The 20,798-nt window shown below is 32.3% G+C and overlaps 1 protein-coding gene across 2 annotated transcripts in view; it reads right to left on the bottom strand.

The window, feature by feature from the left end:
- LOC148311109 (uncharacterized) overlaps positions 1-20,798 on the bottom strand; it is a 97,163-nt gene that overhangs the window by 57,897 nt on the left and 18,468 nt on the right. The window contains exon 1 of one of the 2 annotated variants that reach the window (XM_088257227.1): positions 10,278-10,690. The exons of the other annotated variant lie outside the window; for it this stretch is intronic. The gene's annotated coding sequence lies outside the window, so the exon portion shown is untranslated. Of the gene's footprint in view, positions 1-10,277; positions 10,691-20,798 lie in introns of those variants that run through there. 2 annotated transcript variants of the gene reach the window in all.

Here is a 20,798-nt window from a genome sequence, read left to right as displayed (position 1 = left end):
GTAGAGGTATTGAATTTCGATCCATAGATAATAAATGCATTTTAAATTAGGAATAATTATATTCTACAAAAAAAGCAAAACCTACCATTTACCTCAATACGATTATGTAAATATATTCATAAACCGGCAGGGTTACAACAACAAAAAATAAATCCCGGTTGAAGTTTCACACTGTAATCGAGAAAGCTTTGAATTGAAAAAAACTGAAAATTTAAGATAGTAAAAAAAGTATTTGGAAAAAAAGCTATTCATATATTAATATAACAGTAAAAGAGTAAAAAATATGAAGTTTTTAGTGAGTACTTAAGTATATGCTTAATTTTGTATAATGTATCCGTGTTAATATCTAATACCAAAAGACATTATCATATAAAATTATGTCAAAATACATTTAAAAAAAAATAATACCTATATCCGGCCACCCGTTTTTGTGGCTCAGTATGGTAAAACGAAAAAGAAAGAAAATAGAAAGCACACATATCTAATACGTGTAATTTCAACAATTTTATTTGGACACATAAAATGTTGTAAATACTCAAGGGCTATTCGTTAAATAGCAACATAATTTTCTTCGAACCCAGGTAACATTTGACATATGTAAGTGTTTTTTTTTAAACACCGTTTTTGTATTGAACAAAATAAGTTTTTCTTCGAAATAAATATATGGTTTTGAAAAGAAAAGAGTTATTGAAAGGTAATGAGTTGTAAGAAAATATAATTTTTTTTTTCAATACATATTCTAAAAAAAATAAATCCAATATGTATTCTAAAAAAAAAATTGAGTATGACCCGACGGCCGGCTCTATGCGTTGCCGGAAGCCAACTGAGTTTTAATTATGCGAATTTGGCCTTCAAGTGAGCATAATAAAATCAAGAATGGCTCTAAAAATATAGTAAACTTTAAAAAAACGAATCGCATTTAAAAACGTGAAAAAAAAGTCAAATCAGTAATTTTTTCAGTAAACTGAAAAAAATCATAGGTACGAGGTTATGCACAGAGCAGCGTCGAAATGCACAGAGTCGTTTAAAAATGCACTTCTTCTCTCGACTCGCTAGTGCCACAATAGCAGTTTGGCCTTCCAGCAAAGTGCATAATGCACCATTATGTACAATAATGCAACTAACCGCACGCTAAACAAAAGGAAACGGTGCTAAAGTGCACTCAGTTTACAGGCGGCCGCGACGCGACGACAGAACTGAACGAGGTGCAAGTCTGATGTGTAAAGGCAAGTAGTCGTAACTCAAGATGCGGCTGTTTGGCGTAACACGGCTCAAAGCATTCTTATAACTAGCCTCTATCATATACAATCACATTTTTGATCTTTCTCTTTCCTTTACCGAGATATTCATTATCCTAATATCCGCAAAATTGTAGTAATTTGATACATCGCTCACTCCTTTCAAGAACGTCATAAATCAAAAATCGTAAATTTTCAGTTGTGCATGTCTTCAGAATGCCCCGAAAATGTACTATATCCCAGCAAAAGAGGCATATTTTTAACTTAATATTTACCCGCTACAGGGCAGAAAGTGCTGTTTTTGCATTTTGAAGAAAAGGTATTGTTTAATTCTTTTTTGAAATAAACTAAACATTTTTCAAATGGAGAAAAAAACCTCCAGGTTTTACTTAAAGAGATCTGTTGCACAGTGAAAAGTTCAATAAGTGGCTTGATATTTATTTTTAATACTTTTATTATATTTTTAAACATTAAAAACGTTCTCCTGAAAATTCAAGTTTTCAAAATGCATCATTTTAAGTTAAGTGTAAACTCGATTATCTCAAAACTACTGTTTTTAACTTGCGGCGATTTGCCTTTGCCCCGTAAATGCACTGATCTCTACATTCCCATCTTATAAAAAAAAATCTTGATTTTTTGTTGAGACTATTTCGTTGTTTCTAGAATCATTTATTGAACAAAAAATATATAGTAAAAACACGCACACGATTTCACTGGCAGTATTACAATGTCGGAGCGCTTGCATAACAGCGTCACCAAGACTAAGGTTTTTATACATTTGCGTCTCTGTTTGCGCAGTTGAATCATCTGCATGAATATAGTACATACTTAAAATGTCAAATTACATATGGAATATTAACGACTTCTCAATAAGGACAATTTGCCAGAAAAAAATAACGTGTAAACAACGTATTCTTAGTATCCAAAGCAAAGTAAAGATTACATATTTTGAACAGTTGAGATTTTTGACGATTTGAATAATTATGTATACCTAACATACATTTTCATTAATTGAATTGATAATGTATATATAAATATACATATATATATATATATATATATATATATATATATATATATATATATATATATATATATATATATATATATATATATATATATATATATATATATATATATATATATATATATATATATACTTTTTTGTTGTTCTCAACAAAGACGAAGAAAAAAATGGAAATCCGGGTATTTACAGGGCTTAATTCGTTTCGTAGGTTAGTTAAGTGATCACTTTACACTTTACATACGTGTAACATTTACTATTCTTACCATGATTGACAATCACACTACTTAAATTTTTGATATTAGATATATGATCAATCTCATGACACAGTACATATGAGTTCACAACAGCCATCTTTGTTGGTTTGAGAAAGCTGTTATTTAGCGGAGACCATTTTTATTCGTATGAAGAAGTATTTGGATACACTCGAAATGTTGAGAATAAGATACGCTACGACACAACCTCGACCACCCAAAAAGACCGGCGTAATCGTCGATATATCGACGGCTGTCCTTTTGCCATAGTATACCAGAGTCGATATATCGATTCTCAGCACTTTAACGAATAAAAGTAAGGACATATTTATGTCATCCGTTTGTCCCCATTTCTGCACGTCGCACAGTGTACACATATTATCCGGTAGGCCTAGCATTAGCTCGCTTGCGGACACGCTCGCACGCAGAACACAATGCGGCAATCTCGATAATAGCTCTCTCGGTTATCCTTCACCCGATAAAAATTACGAATGTACTATCATAATTGGGTACCTACTTGCATTATGATAAACGTATCTGATGTTGCAAATTTTGCGCGTGCATTACCCGTTGCATTTTCTGCATTTCATGAAGCTGAACTTCATGAAAATGAAAATGCCGAAAATGCTGCCGTACTCCCAATACAGTTAAACGGAGAAACAATGCCGAATTGCGACTCCTTTAAATATCGCTCACCCCTTTCAAGAACGTCATAAATAAAAAAAAACTTGATTTTTCAGGAGAACGTTTTTAAAGTTAATATAATAATATAATACAATGTTTTAAAAATAAACATCAAGCCACTTATTAGACTTTTTACTGTGCAACAGATCTTTTTAGGTAAAACCTGAAGGTTTTTTCTCCATTTGAAAAATATTTATTATATTATATATTTATATTTAAAAAATAATTAAACAATACCTTTTTTTCAAAATGCAAAAACAACACTTTCTGCCATGTAGCGGGTAAATATTAAGTTAAAAATATGCCTCTTTTGCTGGGATATAGTACATTTTCTGGGCATTCCGAAAACATGCACAACTGAAAATTGGCGATTTTTGATTTATGACGTTCATGAAAGGAGTGAGCGATATCTAGGGTTTTAATAAATGAAATGATAAATAAATCAATTTCTAATAGTTTTTCATTTAAACATGCTCCTTACCATATCGCTCACTCCTTTCAAGAACGTCATAAATAAAAAATCGTAAATTTTCAGTTGTGCATGTTTTCGGAATGCCCAGAAAATGTACTGTATCCCAGCAAAAGCGGCATATTTTTAACTTAATATTTACCCGCTACAGGGCAGAAAGTGTTATTTTTGCATTTTGAAGAAAATGTATTGTTTGATTATTTTTTTAAATATACTAAATATTTTTCAAATGGAGAAAAAACCTTCAGGTTTTACCTAAAAAGATCTGTTGCACAGTAAAAAGTTCAGTAAGTGGCTTGATATTTAGTTTTTATACATTGTATTGTATTTTTAAACTTTAAAAACGTTCTCCTGAAAAATCAAGTATTTTGATTTATGACGTTCTTGAAAGGAGTGAGCGATATGTCTATATATATTTTTTAATATGCGTATTTACTAGTTTTTTTTATATTTTACATTTTGTCCTGTATTAGTTTTGTTTTAGTTCCGGTAATGAATGAAAAAAATCGGGATCTTGAAAATATACTTTGTTGAAAGATATTTGTGTTAGTGATTATTTAGTTGTCATTCCATTAAACACGGCTTCTTATGTTCCATGTTTTATTTTTAATATGACTATGGAAATCACTCATCGGGAATGTTATATATGTGACTTATGTACGTAATATGTTTTTAAATAAATACAAAAATGCGTTTCTTACCATCCATCGTATTAAAAAAAAATATTAAGTTATTTACTTATGTTTTTAATACAATTTCTGTACATTTTTACTGAATACAATCTGATGATTTTAGTAGCGCTGAGCCTCTCCAAAACGAGGCTGAGCTCTTGTGCTTGCAGAGGGACGTGTCTTTTAAATTTTTAAATTTCTAGACTGTTGAATTTTTTAAATCCTAAGTAAGTATATGTAATTTTGTTGGTTCTATTTTGTGTTGAATTTTGGTATTTTAAAATTACTATTATTTCTTTACGATATGTTTGTTTCTAACTGATGTCTTTTTGTAGATATAATAATAATAATAATAATAAATTTGGATAACTTATATAGCGCCATTTTCGTAAAAAAATACCTCAAGGGCGCTTCACTGTGAATGAATTGGGGAAAATATTATGGTGGAAATGATTTAGCAAACAAATGCGTTTTTAGTCTTTTTCTAAAGATCATCTCAATCTCACTATTTCTAACCATATTCTATTCTATGTACTGGGAATACTATCAGCATATTGCGTCTTACGATTAAAACAAAAAAAGTAGAAAAAATAAGGAATTAAGCCTCTCATATCACGAGTTTTGAAGTACCCGACTTGTATCTCTGTTGCTCTGAGCTTTTCTCGTGTGTGCACACGGGATGATAATAACGTACGCAGTATTATTCGGTATGACATATCCGCTTTCGTGGTCGATTCAAAGTATTAAGTTGATTCCGGTATTGTTACAGGCCGGAATTATTATTCTCACAATGTGAATATCTAACCACAACGTTCTGTGTTTTTTTTTTCATTAAAATAATCTCTAAATTAAGAAACAGAGATTAGAGGAAGAGAATCGAGAGGAAGGGGAAGTTGTGATAACGGTCAGACCAGAAAAAAACTGTTATTTGAATAAAAATATGGTAGATTGATGACTTTTTTTTCCACATCATTGTAAAATTAAGTTGCAAACAAATCGATAAGTCATCAGACTGGTGATGTCGGTCACGACGAAACCCGGTCGCTGGTCAAATAAAAATAAAGTGGAAAAGCTAAAAATATTGGTTTCAATCTAATAATATATTAAAAATGCAATTCCATCACGAAGTGTCAGTGGATAATATAAATCTATTATCGAGTATCTTAAGTTGCATACAATGCACAGAGTGCTCCTTACGCACCTGATTTTTTTCAGCATTATCGAACACCAATAAATACGGTGTTAAATAATGATGCCGAATGCATCGAAACACGTGTCATGGTTTTAAACGACGATTTAAAAAAAATAGTGGTATTTATCATGTAAAATTTTGTTTAAAAAGAGATAGATTTTTTTTACCAAAAGTGTCGCGAACTCCCTTCCTAAACACGAGCAGTACTTTTTGAGTGTGTCCAAATATTTTTTCACAATTCGCTATCAATCAAGATTTGTCACATAGCTCATTTATTTGTCTTTTTCGTCTTGCCATATTTTCTAAATAATATACCACTAAATCTGATAGATCTTTATGTGCTATCAATTTTGGTTAACTGAATACGTACCTTCTTTTGCACATTGTTTCCAGTTCAAATCTTTGTTTTTCGAAAATTGGACGTACCCACACTAAATGAGGAACCTCTCTCCATTTTTTTTACATCTCAACTTAGATGAAGAAGAATGGGCATTTACAAGACTGTCTGATGATGTCGGTAACGACGAAACCCGGTCGCTGGTCAAATAAAAAAGTGGAAAAGCTAAAAATATTGGTTTTAATCTAATAATAAATTAAAAATGCAATTCCATCACGAAGTGTCAGTGGATAATATAAATCTATTTACAAGACTAACGAGCGTCATGGGCTTGTTTAAGTAACCAATTTGCACACTTTCCTCACAAACAAATGGAAAGAGTCTCTGCTTTATTAGAATTTATCTATCGATTTAAGCAATATACATTTTTTTAAATTCCGATTGAGGACATGCCCTTAACCCTTAATAACTAAACATTCGTCTGGCGAACTACGCAATTAAAAACGTGAAACTTAATCAAAAGCATTTATTAAAAATAGGAACCGGTTAAATGGCACTTAAGTTTGGACCTTTAATAATCAATCACTATTCCGCACAGCTACTAAATATTATGTCAATATTGTGCGATCGATGGCATTGTATCCACAAATATAGTTCAGTTTTCTAGGGTTAAAACAATTTCAAACAAGCTGGGCGTTTTTTTTTTTTTGAATTACCTAACGTCCAAGTGACTCTGAAATCTAGCTACGGCTTATGCAACACTGTTTATCATGTCCCTACTCAGGCTTCAACTTTATAAGTTTCATAGCCTATGCCTACTTGTGAGTGTATTTACTCTTTATGTTTAAAGTTACTATAATTTCATGTAATTCATGAGTGAAAATTCTAGGCAAAAACACTCGTTACAAGCTGAGCGTCTTGGTTGTAGAAATATATAAAATAAAATAAACACGGCAGGGGAATAATGGGGCAAGTCTTTGATATTATTAAACAATAAAAGCCATTTTATAACGCGTCGCTTGCGTGTGGTCGGCGGCAATGTTTGAGAAACAATGCCCAGGCGACACGAAAATATTCGGCTTCTATTTACTTAGGATCGTCTACCTCTGAGCTGCTACGAGCGACTGGGCCGGTATTGAATCGCGCACTGTGCCTTACAAAGCCATCTCCACGCGTGTAAATTTGATATTTAAAACGATTTTTCTTACACTCGTAGGGCGTTTGTGCACTACACGGAATTTTACCGTCCGGCACTTCAGTTAGGGTGATAAAACAATGATTGGCTTGTGCTTTGGTCCATCTTTCTTCGGATCGGTGCTCTTGATCGGCGCGTGAGCACGTTGTAACCGCGTAAATTCGATCACGCTAAACTGTCCTAGTCGCTTTTATTTTTCGAAACCGGACTGCCGGACGGTAAAATTCCGCGTAGTGCACAAACGCTCGTACGGGGAAAATAGGCAAAAGTATTGAAAAGCTAAGAATATTACATTTTCGAAAAATATCACAAACCATTGAGTCAACTGGTGCGACACAAGATCTAACGGGGAAGCGGCACTACGCTTAGTTATTTAGATACATAACTAACCATCACGCCGCTTCTCCCGCAGGGGTAGGCAGAGGGAATAGAACGCCACACCACTCTGTATTTGCAAACATTCTCCGCCTCTTTCACGTTCGTGCATCTCCTCATACATACCCGCCGATTGTTACGACTCCTAACCTGACCACTTTCAAGATTTGGCATACCTGATCGTGCCATGTTTTTCTCGGCCTTCCTCTTCTTCTTTTTCCAATTACGTCCTCATAAATTTGTTATACCGTTCTTTCCTCATTCATTTGTTCTACATGTCTAAACCATCACAACACACCTTTCTTAATTTTGTCGATAATGCTTGTCTCAGCTTTGCATTCCTTCCCTTCTCGGTCTTCCTATGCTCCTTTTTCCACTAACATTCGCCTCATAAATCTGTTTCACCGTTCTTTCCTCACCCATTCGTTCCACATGTCCAAACCATCCATTATTATTCCATAGTACCTATTATTCAATAACCCTCGGGAATGAAATGTAGCCAATATAATTTATTTTAAAATATTTTTAGTAACCTACTTTTTATTTTATTTACTAAGCTTATATTACATGACCGCTTCCGTAGTGTAATGGTCAGCACGTTCGGCTACCGTTCTGGAGGTCCCGGGTTTGATTCCCGAGGGGGGTAAAATAAATATAAGTGATTTTTTCACTGTAATATTTATTCAATATCACCCTGGACTGGTACCTGAACCGAAGGGCTGATCACCTTTCCTTCATGTGTAAAAACAATCAAGATAAAACTGCGTTTATATGACGCAGTGCCCTATGCACCATTGCGTGCGGATAAGGGTTTAAAAAAACCTATTATTGCTTATTCATTTCCTATCCAAAGAGCAATATCCTTATTTAATTTATTGATTTGGCGTTCAATTTATAGAACTCCATTTTAATTTATGTATTAATTTTAAATCAAACACAGATTTTTTGAGTCTTCTAAGTTGTATTTTATTAACAAAAACACATAAAAAATTATATTGTGACAATTGTTTCGCCTTGCTAGGGCATTCGTTTGATAATGCCCTAACAAGGTGAAACAATTGTCACAATATATTTTTTATGTGTTTTCGTTAATAAAATACAACTTAGTAGACTCAAAAAATCTGTGTTTGATATAAAATTAATACATAAAAGGAATATTTTTCCCTTAAGAGGACCCTTCCCTGAGGTGCAGGACTAACTACCCCGAATGCGTGTATTCAGCTGGTTTCGCTTCTGGGTTGCCGATGTCGACACCGCGTGTTCGACGTTTAAACCTTTGAACCGAAGTCCAAAGTGACATACAAAAAATATTATGTGACAATTTTTATTTCAAATCTACAATACGAGTCAAATGATAAAAAGAACACGAAAAACGCAACAATAAAAAACGTATCATAAAATAGACGATATTAAAATACTGAAAAAAAAATTGTCCGCCTCTATATCGTAATGGTTAGGGCGCTAGGCTACCATGCTGGAGGTCCCGGGTTCGAGTCCCAAGAGGGTGAAAATATAAAGTACAGTCTGTTCACAGTTATTTTACCTCTAGTTTTTATTTTTTAAATTATTTTTTTAAATTATTTATACTGCCAAAAAAAACATTAAAAAAAATGTTCACTGTTATTTTACCTCTAGTTTTTTTTAAATAAAAAGAAAAAAAAAACTAAAGGTGTAATAACTGTGAACAGACATTAGCGATTTTTCGGTGTAATATTTATTTAATTTCACCCTGGACTGGTACCTGAAGCGCAAGGCTTATCAATTTTCCTTCGTGTATTTAACGATCAAGATAACAATGCTTCTATACGATGCAGTGCCCTATGCACCATCGGGTGCGGATTCGGGATAGAAAAAGAAAAAAATTGAAAAAAATTCAACCAAGGAAAAATATTGCATTATATCTTTAGTCTTATATTTTGGAGAAACACAGCATAACTAGAATAAGAAATTTTGACACATCATTAAAGATGAAGAATAATGCAGAAGTCTGGGTATTTACAGAGCTTATGACCTGTCATAGGCCGGTTAAGTGATCACTTTACACACGTGCAACATTCACCATTCTATCCATGATTGACAATCACACGACTCAGATTTTAGGAACTCCACGATATATTAATCAATCTCGTGACACAGTGTATTTGAGTTCACAACGGCCATCTATGGTGGATTGAGAAAGCAAGTGTTTGGACACACTCAAAATGTTGAGAATAAGATATTTAATTACATGTAAGCAGAGATATCTAGTTAAATTAAAATGTAATATTTTTTTTAACAATATTAAACAAATTTAAAAAAAAACACATGTGGTGGGTTGTTCTCCTTTTCTTACATACCTTTTCTCCTTTGTTTGCTTTACAATATTTCACATATTTACCAATTTCTACTTTAATTATGCGTTCATATAAGTAACGATTACGTTAAATTGCATCGGATGCAATGCCCTATGCACTATTGGAAGCGTATAAAGGTGAGAAATATAAAAAGTGAGATGATCAACTTATGCAGTGGTAGGCAGAGAAGGTAGACAGCTAGAATACTGACTGATTGATAAGTAACGGATTTATACGGAGAAAATTGGAAGAGGCTTCTTGTAGGCGGAATTTTCTATGAAGATAATTAATTTCTAGTAAAGTTCACGTAATACCTGCACAAAATGGAATAAAGTTATTATTATAACGGATTATTCGGCACGAGACGTGTTATGTATGGTGAGAAAATGTAAATCAAAGGCGGAAACAACTTTCAGAGTCCCATTTGTTCAAACACAAATACCCGTTTGAATAGGAAAAATTTAACACGACAAACAGAAAAATAAACAACAAGAAAAACACTTACCTCACCGACGGGCGACTACAATGGACAATGCTCGCCGCACACCGTCGACGCCGGCACATTTCTGCTCAAAATTCGAGTGTAATTTAGACATTTTAAAATGAGAAAAAGCGAAAACGTGAAGCCTCCCGCGCGTTACTTTCGGCACTGGCGGCGAAAATTCAAAACGGCGGGCGATCGCCGCGTGTTCAAAAATGGAACGAATTCGCTGAATATTTTACAATTAAGTAGGTACCTAATTTATTAAATTTAAAAAATAGGTACCTAATTATTCGAAAGATATCTTTTTAAATAAATGAAAAATAGTAAGCCGTGTCGGTAACGCAGTTCGCTGTTACATCAGCCGACGGGATTTCAATTTCCAACATGACCGCGACCGCCCGCGGAGAGAATCGACGGAGGACTGGGAAGGAAAATCCGAGGCGACGTTTCACGAAGCGACTCAAAATTCAAATTATTACAAGCGAATGGCGGGGACATTAATGTGTGTTTATTTGTCAACCGTTTACGTATGTAAAAGCGATACATTCGTACATTTCCCCCTATCTGAGGTGGTATTAAAACATTTTTCGACGCTAAGAGCTCTTGTGCACTCCGGCAGTTCGGTTAGCATGAAAAAACGGATGATTGGCTTGGATTGTCTTATGCTTTTGGCCGTCTTTCTTCGGATCGGTGCGCTTGATCAATGCGTGATCACGGTGCGCGTAAATTCGATCACGCCAAACTGTCGTAGTCGCTTTCATTTTTCAAAACCGGACTGCCGGACGGTAAAATTCCGGGTAGTGGACAAGCGCCCTAACGGTTGCATCGACTCGCCGGTTTATCTCGTGTCATTCTTGGCATATGCAAATATATAATAATAAACGGATATTGTACAATGTTTTCGAAAGAAAAATTATTCAATGTAATTTTAACACGTTCTTCGAAATGCGGACACAAAATTAAATAAGATATTAGTGGAGCCTAATTCCAAACACGGCTATAATACTTAAAAAAATTAAACGCCATGTAACAAAATTAAAGAACCATGTTTATTTTAAATTAAAGTTTTGCTTGAAACATATCACTATTTCTAAAAATCTGTTGTGACGCGTGTTTCGATGCATTCCGCATCATTTTCAAACACCGATATCCATCGAAACACGTGTCACAATAGAAGGCGAAGAAAATCTACTGTGACAAGTGTTTCATTTTTAACCACAATTTTTTAGAAAAATTTAACCGCAAAAACGTAGAAATCCTAAAAATTATTCATATGAAAAGTCATAAACTGCAACATTTTGAAACAAAAGAAATTCATAAAAATAAAAATAATAACAAACCTATAATTAACATAAGATAATGAATAAAGCCTCCCCCCTATATCTATGTTCCAACGGATTAGAAATACAACATAAGATTAAAAAAACTATACTACTACTATTACAGCTCTAAAAACCATAGACAATAAACCATATGACGTCACAAAACGTTCGATGACGGAAATTTGATGACGTATGCGAACGCACGTTTACGTTTTATTCAAATTTCTAAAGTTTAAACATTAATATCTCCCTTAGTTCCCTACAGATTTCAATATGAATGTTATCGATAGTCTCGTGATTATTCATATTAGTTTATTAGTCAATAATCCAACATCCTGACAAAGGCCTATTTTAGGAGTTATTTTATTTTTAATTGGAGATTATCCAGATTTCGCTCACTCCTTTCAACAACGTCATATATAAAAAAAATCGTAAATATTCAGTTGTGCATGTTTTTGGAATGCCCAGAAAATGTACTATATCCCAGCAAAAGCGGCATATTTTTAACTTAATATTTACCCGCTACAGGGCAAAAAGTGTTGTTTCGCATTTTGAAGAAAAGGAATTGTTTAATTATTTTTTAAATATACTTAATATTTTTCTAATTGAGAAAAAACATTCAGGTTTTACCTAAAAAGATCTTATGCACAGTAAAAAGTTCAATAAGTGGCTTGATATTTATTTTTAATACATTGTATTATATTTTTAAACTTTAAAAACGATCTCCTGAAAAATCAAGTTTTTTTTTATATATGACGTTGAAAGGAGTGAGCGATTTGTGAACAAGTATTTGGATACACTCAATACGTTGTTAAGTAAAACTTAAATTTAAAATACTCTTTGTCTTACAGGAATTAACCATTATCGTCTTATCAATTGGAGTTATTACTCTATGACCGTTATCGACAAAACACAACACTTATGTATTGTAAAACATAAGTACTGTTACTAAAACGGTTGTAAATTAAAAGATAAGCACCCTTAACAATTCATTCTTATAGAGATATGGCTTTTTTTACGTACATGCAATGCGGTTACGACGCCATTTTGCAAAACAGGCTTAACGCCTGAGTTTGGCGCGGTAACGAAATTCATTTTTGATTCGAAATATTTCACATAGTTTTACTTGTTAAATACCACTATTTCTTAAAATACAATATATTGTGACACGTGTTAATGTTTTAAATTGTATTTTTACATTTTAAAGAGAGGAAATTATTTGTTGATCGTTTCATTATTTGTTGTGTTTTTTTTATTAACATGTATATAAGGCATTTAATTTATTTTGTAATATAATGTCTACATTTTTTTATACCCGTACGAAGGTTATTGGAGTATTTGGTATCGTAAAGTCATTTTTGTATCTCGAAGATGAACTTTTCTTTACATTCAAGTATTTTTCACCCTTCATTGAAAAATTGCTGTTTTTTTCTACTTTACTACGAAGTAAATAAGTACTTTTTACAATTTGTCTATACGATTGTCAATTCGTTAACAAATATATTTTTAAGACCTCAAATGAAGGCTAGACGTAGGATAGGGTTAAATTAGATCATCCATATCTAGTTTAAACGTCGCAAGTCAAGTTTACCTTTACCGAGCAGGGGTAAACAGTGACACGTCTCTTGCGAGGAACGATTGTCATATCGGTACATATTTCAAAGGAACTGCTCTCGGCCCGACGCGGCAGAGGAGGCAAACATCCGGCCCCACTTCCGCAGAAAGCCTTCACAAATAGCCAGGCTAAATAAAAACAGGTCACAAACGGGTTCACCGCGAGCTGATCACGTTATATCGATAGCGAGAAATGTCAAATTTGACATACTTTGAACATACATTGTTTCCATTTTAGATTATCTTTGTATTTATTTTTGATATCGTAGTCATGCAGGGGAAAGTGACCAAGTGCATATTTTTACAAAAACGAGATTATTGACTATTTGATATCTTACTAGCTTATTATTGCCCTGAAAGAATCCCAAAGGATTTTAAACTTGGAAGTATGATGTATTTACTTATTATTTTTTGACATCTCATCAAAGATGAAGAAGAATATGGAAGTCTGGATATTTACGGGGCTGACGATCGTCATAGGCTGGTTTAAGTGATCACTTTACACACGTGTAACATTCGCCAATTCTACCCATTATTGACAACCACACTACTCAAATTTTTGGAAGTTCTATGTATAATATATGATCCAATTTTGAAACACCACTAGAATTTTCACTCGTGACATCTTTTAGACGAAGAAGCTTTTTTTATTGAGCAGAAACTCTTTCATTTGTATGTGAGTTCCGAATCCTGGATTACAATTACATGCATGAGAAACACCAGAAAATATCCCTTTTTGTATTATTTTAGATTAGTATTTTTTTATTAAAAAGAAATATTTGTGTTTTTATTATTTACACAAATATTTCAATTTCATACTATTTATGTGAGCCTGAACGGCTCATTATTAGAAATAGGTATCAAATTTTGGTAGAGTGGGTTCGAACCGAGAAACTCTTGACTTCCGCGACACTAACCACGGGACCACAACCCGACACAATTAATAATTTAACCAGATTATTTATTTCCACCATTTTAAGTGTGTCCAAATGCTTGTTCACAAATGTTCATCTATGTTGAGATGTCAAAAAATAATATGAAAAACAACTCCTATAATTATAGGAGATAATTCAGATTTATAGGTCTTATTTTTTCTTCGTATAAAGAGGACGGTAGAGATTCATATCAAATTGAGATACTTACGACATTTTTTTTTATTATTATTTTTTTAAAATTAATGTTTTGCTTAGTAAATACCACTATTTCTTAAAATCTACTGTGACACGTGTTTCGATGCATTCCGCATAATTTTCAAACACCGTATGTGAAGCTAATTCTAAATTTTAGAGTTGGGTCCTTGGGACGTTGAAGGTTGAAGACGTTTCATATTTTTATTCATTAATTTAATTTTTCTTTTTTTTTCTTTTTATTTCTATTTCTTTTTATTTCTTATCAGTGGGAACATAGACAGTAGGGGGGAGGCTTTAGTCATTGTCAAATTTTTAATTATGGGTTTATTGTTATTTATATTTTTATGAATTTTTTATTGTTTCAAAATGTTGCAGTTTATGGCTTTTCGTATTAATTAGTTTTAGGATTTCTACGTTATTGTGGTTAAATTTGTATTTACTAAGTAAAACATTAATTAAAAATGGATAGATTTTACCGCAAAGTGACTGTCGAATCAATGAATGATTTTTTTTATTTAATTTAATTGGATATTAAAAAAATCCATATATTCGAGGATATTCCATAGTTACGAAAATAATGCTGGGTGTAGGTCATTTGCCTAACAAATCGAGCCGGATAGACCGCGCCAGGTCTCGAACTAATGACCCGCAGTTTAGAATATCGGCTGTGACATTAACATAAACGCTTCACGTGCCATTGTTAGAGCGCTGGCCATTATATATAATAAACAGTAGGACAAGAGTCGAATAAAAAATAATGAAATTCGACACTTAAAAAAAACGTCAGAAAAAGTTCAAATAATTCAAATGAGGGTTACATCCCTTTTCTGGACTAAGATTTGAAAATTATGCGACATTTTTTTTACATGGCAACCGTTTCCGACGTCACCCGGGATTTGAAATAATAAAATTTAATTTATTTACGCAAATTAGCATTTCTGCAGGAACTATTGTTTATTTATTTATGGAACGGCTAATGCCTTTAAAATAATACATATATACAATATCTTATATAAAAATACACCAATGAATACACTAATAGACAAACAAAAAGTCTTAAAAAAATTATAATAAAATAACAAAAAGTAAGCACTGGTAAAAACACGTCTCCTTCACACACTACCAGCGAGCAGCGAGTAAAAATAACAATCTCCTTATCATTCATCGTTCACTTTGTGTAATACCACTTGGATAAACACTGATTCGTGACTACCGGTTTCGGAATAATCGTTCCATCATCGGGTCATTAAAATGAAATTGCTACGGTCTGACATTTATGCGAAAGTAAAATTTTTAAAGAGAGAAAGAAGACAAATGAATCACAATAAAGATGGACTTGAAGTTAAATTGTGTTATATAATTTATATTTGAAGCACTTCGTGATTTTCCATTTAAGAATTTAAATGTAACTTTGTTTTAAAATCACTATAAATATTTTATTATAATTCGCATTCGCTCCACATGTCACCTTAAAGAAATAAGAATCGTACATGCCAAAACCATTTAGACCAGAATGAATAGGTTATAGGGTAAAATAAATAAAAAAACAACGATTATAAATAAAAATTTCCGATAATCATTAATATTATAATATTTAATACCTATTGGCCCTTTGTACCTTTTTTAATGGCACACCCTGTATAATTTCAAGTAGTTTAGTATTTCACATCCCTTATAATTAAGGTGCATATAATTAAAGCCAGCAATCTCCACTTTTTTAAAAACAATTTTTGACAAATATTGCTATTTAATAACTTTTTTATAGCCGATCCAAAAAATGCCGTTAGGTTCTAAACGAACTTAACTAATGAAGGGTCGTTAGATAATTGATGTAAGAGGGTAGAAGAACTGAGTTGAAAGTGGTCGTTTGAGATTTGGTCACATTTTTTTTAATGATTTTTTTTTATCAAGTACAAAAAAATTATATTATATTAATACACAAAAAAATATCCCACAAAGTCATGTCCTGTGTGTGGGTATACATTTTATTTTAGCTTATAATAAAGGACACTGGAAAGAATACAAGAGATATCAGAAATATAAGTAGATTTAAAGTGCTAATATAAACTACAATATGTATGAGTACAATACAATATGTATGTATGAGTGAGGAAAGAACGGGTAAACAAATTTATGAGGCGAATGTAGTTGGAAAAAGAAGCAGGGGAAGAACGAGGAAAACCTGGCACAATCAGGTATGTCAAATACTTGAAAGCGGCCGGGTCAGGAGTCGTAATAATCGTCGGGTATGTATGAGGAGATGCATGAATGTAGAAGAGGCGAAGAATGTTTGCAAAGACAGAGTGGTGTGGCGTTCGATTTTCTCTGTCTATCCCTGCGGGGAAGCGGCGTGACGGTTAGTTAGATAGTTTTTACAAAATTCTAAAAGATGAAAATGTAAAAAGTTTTCAAATAAGTATGTACTATATGAGTTATACGTTTAAAAGAAGAAGATACTTAAATCTAAATACTTGCATAAATCGAAGTATTAGGAAAACTAAGTAACTAGAAATAATAATAATAATAATGATTAAAGAAAACACTTCGTTTTTTACCACTTGAGTTTTATTATAGACTACATGTTTCAGAAGTTAAACTTGAAGTTATTATACAGACCTGAATGATGGAAGTTTAACTTCTGAAACATGTAGTCTATAATTAAACTCAAGTGGTAAAAAACAAGTGTTTTCTTTAATCATTGTAACATGTCTTACCACAAAGTTAATGCCGAAACAATAAATAAAATAATAATAATAATAAAACCCTTATCCGCACCCCAATGGTACATAGGGCACTGCGTCATATAAACGCGGTGTTATCTTGATCGTAAAAATTGGAGAAATAAACATTAAAAAAACATTAAGTAAAAGACAAGGTTAAGGACAATGTATAAAGACAAGGTTGGAACAGCAAAATTGTGTAAAATGATTCATATTATATTTAAATAAATGACTACAAAATCTGCAATATTTCACAATAAAAGAGTACCCTATTATATTTTCAGGGAAAATACTTTCTATTATTTTTAAAATATTTAAATATCACTTAGTAAATACCCCTACTTCTTAAAATCAATTGAGGCATGTGTTTCGATGCATTTCGAATCATTTTCAAACACCGTAATGCCCCTACTTCTTAAAATCAATTGCGGCACGTGTTTCAATACATTCCGCATCATTTTCAAACACCGTACACATTCGCACGAGCATTACGGTGTTTGAAAACGACACGGAATGCATCGAAACATGTGTTACAATAGTTTTAAAGAAATAGTGGTATATACTAGTATATTTGGTATTTAATGTTGGGTACACAGTCGTGCAATGGAGGGTTTTTATACTTTATAACTGAATGGACGCGGTACGGTGTTTGAAAATGACATGGAATGTAGTAGTTTTTTTACTTCATTTATTTATTTAAAAAAAATATATATTATGTCCATATATCGCTCACTCCTTTCAACAACGTCACAAATCAAAAAACTTGATTTTTCAGGAAATCGTTTTTTAAGTATAAAAATATAACACAATGTATTAAAAATAAATATCAAGCCATTTATTGAACTTTTATTGTGCAACAGATCTTTTTAGGTGTTTTCCTGAAGGTTTTTTCTAAATTTGAAAAATATTAAGTATATTTAAAAAAATAATTAAATATTATTACCTTTTCTTCAAAATGCAAAAACAACATTTTCTGCCCCGTAGAGGGTAAATATTAAGTTAAAAATGTACCTCCTTTGCTGGGATGTAGTACATTTTCTGGGCATTCCGAAAACATGCACTACTGAAAATTGACGATTTTTGATTTATGACGTTCTTGAAAGGAGTGAGCGATATGTACATACATATATTTATTCACACATAAACATATTTTTTCGGAGACCCATCAAGCCACCTTATGTGTCTTGTCGGTGGAGTTCTTTTTACATACTTATTATACAGTTGTAAAATAATTTCATCTATTTAAAAAAAATATATATTTCTCGAAAATTTCAACCATAGTATCTGGCAGTGGCCAGTTACTCTACAATTTACCCTATCAAAAAGAAAAATAAAATTTTATTACCTTATTGAAATCTTCACCATGGATCGAAGAACTATAATTTGAAATAGAGAAATTTCACAACAATTTCTAAATAGACTAAAATACAAAACTGGATTATATTTTTTGTAATAGAATTAAATTAGACGATCTGATAAACCAGATCTTTAAATTATACGATATATATCTATGGGGCCTATTGTGCTTATGGAAACATTTGAATAGATTTAGGGACCTTTTATAGCCTTTTCACGGGATCAATAATTTAATCATTGTTTCAAGGATTGATAGGGTTACCTAGCGATTTATTACGTCAGGGGAACATACGATAAGAAAAAAAGTACAGTGGAATTTCGGGCTACGAACTTTTTTCGTTCAGCGAAAATATTCGTAATTCGAATTCAATATTTTTTAAGAGCATACAATTGTTATATTATTTTGAGAAATAAATAGACTTTATTTTATGATCCACTCACATTTTTATTTACCAACTAGTTTCGGCAATAACCTGTTGCCCTCTTCAGGGTTTAATTTATGACACAGGTTGTTGCCGAAACTAGTTGGTTAATAAAAATGTGAGTTGATCAAAAAACAAAGTCTTTTTATTTCTCAAAATAATATATCAATATGATCCACAAAGTTAATGCTTTCAATATCCAAAACAGCATACAATTGTGTTTGATTCAAATTTTACGTGGTAAATACCACCATGTTTTAAAATATAATATCACACGTATTTCGATACATTTACATCATAATCAAACACCGTATGTGTGGGTTTTATAAATTTTAGAACTGTGCCCTTGGGACGTTGAAGGATAATGAAGAAAAACGTAGAAATAAGTAGAAAATTTATAATTTTGAAACAATAGAAATTTTAAAATAGAAATCAGTGTAAATTCCGCATGTGGTCATTATCAATCACCGTAATGATGTTGAATGCATCGAAACACGTGTCACAATAGATTTCAATATATAGTGAATTTAATAAAAAAAAAAACCCTTATCCGCACCCCAATGGTGCATAGGGCACTGCGTCATATAAACGCAGTGTTATCTTGATCGTTTACACATGAAGGAAAGGTGATCAGCCCTCCGCTTCAGGTACCAGTCCAGGGTAGTATTGAATAAATATGACAGTGAAAAAATCACTTATATTTATTTTACCCCCCTTGGGAATCGAACCAGGGACCTCCAGAACGGTAGCCGAGCGTGCTGACCATTAGGCTACGGAGGCGGACGTGTAGTGTATTTACCAAGTAAAATTAAAATTTAAATGGATAGATATTACCAGTGACTGCTAAATGAATTAATAAAAGCATACCACTGTTTTTAAAATTCAAAAAAAGAAAAAAAGGCAACATAGATGAAGAAGTCTATAAAGACGAGAGAGAGGAAATCTGGGCATTTAAAAGGCTCGTGACCTGTCATCGGCCGGTTTAAGTGGTCACTTTTTAGACTGAAATATTCACTATTTTACGCATGATAAGCAATCAATCATATGACTAAATTTTTGGAAATATTGTAGAATAGATTTATCCGTCTCAGGCCCCCTGAAAATTATGTTTTATTACAATATTTCCTAATGGAAGTTTTATACCTACAAAATTATACATTTTTAAACTTATTATGTGTTTGTTAAAAGAAAAAACGAGTTTTTGTAACTTTTCATGAAAATAATAAAAAAAGTGTATTGTTTGAAAGGAAACTCTTTCATTCTTCAGGCTTTTTTTGCATTCTGATGTCATTACGATAAAATAATGAATTAAGCCATAAAGCAAAAGAATCGAGTTATACCATCGTGCAGTAACATTAAACGTACTGCTTGTTGTTGAAGAGTAATTGCCAAGGAACCGTAAAAAAAATCGGGCAACTTTTCGAACATGAGAGGCTACTCTGCGGTGTAAGACGTTGTTATTTTAAAAATACTAATATCAAGGCAGACAGACGATTGGTGGATTTTTTAAAAACTTTATAATTTTTTTGAAAAAAAAAAAGTACAATTGACTCTATTGTAACCGATTTTTTACTGCTGCCAGTAATGTCCTGTAATATCAATATACCTAACCAATATTTGATCAGCGTTATCTGAAGCGATAAGCAGAGTGTAATATTAGAAGAGGATAATATCCTAAAATTCTGAGAACCATTTTTTTGTTACTATTTTTATATTTAAGCGGGTAAAAATGTAGTTCGATGTAAATTTTCTGAATTTTTTTATCCACAAATAGAGTGGGTCTTTTAATTGATTTAACAAAGACGGATTGAATTTTTCTCCGGTAAAGGAGAAAAGGTGGGGGAAACCAAGGAAAAATGATATGATGGGCAGTTAGCGTTCCAATAATAGATTTATACTATTTAATAATGCAATATATAATATTGTTTTTTGCATTTTGAAGAAAATGTATTGTTTAATATTTTTTTTAAACATTTTA

This window comes from Brachycentrus maculatus, unplaced genomic scaffold (assembly GCF_059751285.1).
Source record: "Brachycentrus maculatus isolate JH-2025_06_01 unplaced genomic scaffold, ASM5975128v1 h1tg000075l, whole genome shotgun sequence".
NCBI classification, from domain to species: Eukaryota; Metazoa; Arthropoda; class Insecta; order Trichoptera; family Brachycentridae; genus Brachycentrus; species Brachycentrus maculatus.
Note: the sequence above shows the minus strand (reverse complement) of the source record. Positions and strands in the feature narration are given on the sequence as shown.